General features: G+C 49.4%; 1 long non-coding RNA gene across 1 annotated transcript; it reads right to left on the bottom strand.

The window, feature by feature from the left end:
• Positions 1-998: 998 nt before the first annotated feature.
• Positions 999-2,484, bottom strand: LOC135516070 (uncharacterized). The gene is made up of 2 exons (XR_010451895.1): positions 1,432-2,484; positions 999-1,326 (listed from the first exon to the last, which is right to left on the bottom strand). It is a non-coding gene; the product is annotated as an uncharacterized LOC135516070 (long non-coding RNA).
• Between the last annotated feature and the right edge of the window lie 211 nt (positions 2,485-2,695).

The raw sequence follows: 2,695 nt of genomic DNA on the forward strand, positions 1-2,695 counted from the left end.
ACTAATTTGTGTAAGAGTATGCAAAGCTAGCATAGCATTTTGTGTAGCATGTAGCACGCAACATTTTCACAAAAGCCAGATAACCAAATAAATAAAATCATTTACCTTTGAAGAGCTTCTGATGTTTTCAATGAGGAGACTCCCAGCCACATACCAAATGCGCAGTGTTTCCTGAAAGCGTCTGTGTGTAGGAGAAATCGTTCCGTTTTCTACATTGCGCCTGGCTACCGAAACGAACCGAAAATGCAGTCACCTACAACGTGAAACTTTTTCCGGATTAACTACATAATATCGACCGAAACATGGCAAACGTTGTTTGGAATCAATCCTCAAGGTGTTTTTTCACATATCTCTTCATTGACATGCAGTTCGTGGAAGCTTGCTTCTCTCTGTGCCCCATGGAAAAATACTGGCAGGTGACTTTTGCGCACCAATTTCGGCGCAGGACACCGGGCGGACACGTGGTAAATGTGGTCTCTTATGGTCAATCTTCCAACGATCTGCCTACAAATACGTCACAATGCTGCAGACACCTTGGGGAAACGACAGAAAGGGCAGACTCATTCCTCTTGCGTTCACAGCCATATAAGGAGATCATGAAAGACAGAGCCTCAAAAATCCTTGTCATTTCCTGGATGCCAAGTCATCTTGGTTTTGCCTGAAGCTCACGTTAAAGGGCACGCACAGAGAAGATATTTGTATTTCTGGACACGTCAGAGTGTTTTCTTTCGAACAGTAGCAATTATATGCATAGTCGAGCATCTTTTTGTGACAAAATATCTTGTTTAAAACGGGAACGTTTTTCTTCCAAAAATGAAATAGCGCCACCATAAGTGTAAGAGGTTAATAACCCTTATTTTACCAGGTAAGTTGACTGAGAACACATTCTCATTTACAGCAACAACGTTACAAGGGGAGGAGGGGGGATGAATGAGCCAATTGTAAACTGGGTATGATTAGGTGAGTGTGATTGTTACAACACAGAGGCGGATGCAAGATGCAAGCAACGATGGTTTTAATGAATGTAGTTCACAGCAGCAACATGACAGACAGACTGTACTCAGAAGGAATCCGACCCAGGAACTCGGGTGCATCCTCCGATCATAACGTGCTGAGAAAACCAGGGGAGTGTGTCCGGATGAGTAGGAAGGAGCACAGCAGAATATCCACACAAGACAAGAGCACGGACACACGACACAACCTCAGAGAAGAGACAACGATCTGACAACAAGAAACACTGGTAACAGAACATATAAAGGGAAGATAAGTGGTTCCAGCTGGCGCAGACAATCAGGCCGAGATTGGGAAACCACGCCCACACAAACACTGGAGAGAGAGAGAGAGAGAGAGGGAGGCAGTGGATTCATGAACCGTGACAATACCCCCCCCCCCCCCCTAGGAACGCCTCTTGGCGTTCCCAGGCAAATTTACCTGTCGATTGAAATCATCGATAAGGGAGTGATCCAGAATGTCCCTAGCAGGTACCCAACTTCTCTCCTCCGGGCCGTAACCCTCCCAGTCCACCAGGTACTGGAATCCGCGTCCCCTCCTTCTAGAGTCCAAAATACGATTGACAGAAAAGGTGGTTTCCCCATCAACAAGTCGTGGCGGCGGGGGAACCGGGACCGGCGGGTTAATGCGTGCCTGAAACACAGGTTTTATTTTAGACACATGAAAGGTAGGATGAATTCTCCTATACGCCAGAGGAAGCTTGAGCCGGACCGCCACCGGACTAATGATCCTGGTGACTCTGAACGGGCCGATAAATTTGGGGGCAAGCTTGTTCGAAACGGATCGGAGTGGAATGTTCTTAGTAGAAAGCCACACTCTTTGGCCAACGACGTATACCGGAGGCTTCGACCAGTGGCGATCGGCCTTAGCCTTGGTGCGCGCCCCCACCCGGAGAAGAGTCTCACGGGCTCTGCTCCATGCGTGACGGCACCTCTGGATGAAAGCGTGAGCGGAGGGAACAGTGACCTCGGACTCCGTACTGGGAAAGATAGGTGGCTGGTAACCTAAACTACACTCAAACGGAGAGAGACCCGTGGCTGCCACTGGCAACGAATTGTGAGCGTACTCAACCATAGAGAGTTGTTGACTCCAGGAAGAGGGATTCTTGGAAACCAAACATCGCAACACTCTCTCCAAATCTTGGTTGGCCCTCTCCGTTTGACCGTTGCTCTGGGGATGAAACCCTGAAGACAGGCTGACACTCGCTCCCAGTAACCTACAAAACTCTTGCCAAAACTTGGACACAAATTGGGGCCCCGGTCAGAAACTACGTCCATCGGCAGGCCATGTAAGCGAAAGACGTGATCCACGACAGTTACCGCTGTCTCCTTGGCAGATGGTAATTTAGGCAAGGGAATAAAATGAGCCGCCTTCGAGAACCGGTCCACCACGGTCAAAACCACCGTCTTGCCCTGGGAGGGCGGGAGGCCGGTAACAAAATCTAGCGCGATGTGGGACCAGGGTCTAGAAGGGACCGACAGCGGTTGGAGTAACCCATCTGGGGGTCGATTAGAAGTCTTCCCAGTGGCACAAACCGAGCAGGCCAAGACAAAACTGTGAATGTCACGAGCCATCAGTGGCCACCAAAAGCGTTGCTTAACCAAAAAGCTAGTGCGGCTGACTCCTGGATGACACGCTACGTTGGAGCAGTGCCCCCACCGAATAACATCGGACCGACACCCCT

The sequence above is a fragment of the Oncorhynchus masou genome, chromosome 27 (genome assembly GCF_036934945.1).
Source record: "Oncorhynchus masou masou isolate Uvic2021 chromosome 27, UVic_Omas_1.1, whole genome shotgun sequence".
In the NCBI taxonomy this organism is placed as follows: Eukaryota; Metazoa; Chordata; class Actinopteri; order Salmoniformes; family Salmonidae; genus Oncorhynchus; species Oncorhynchus masou.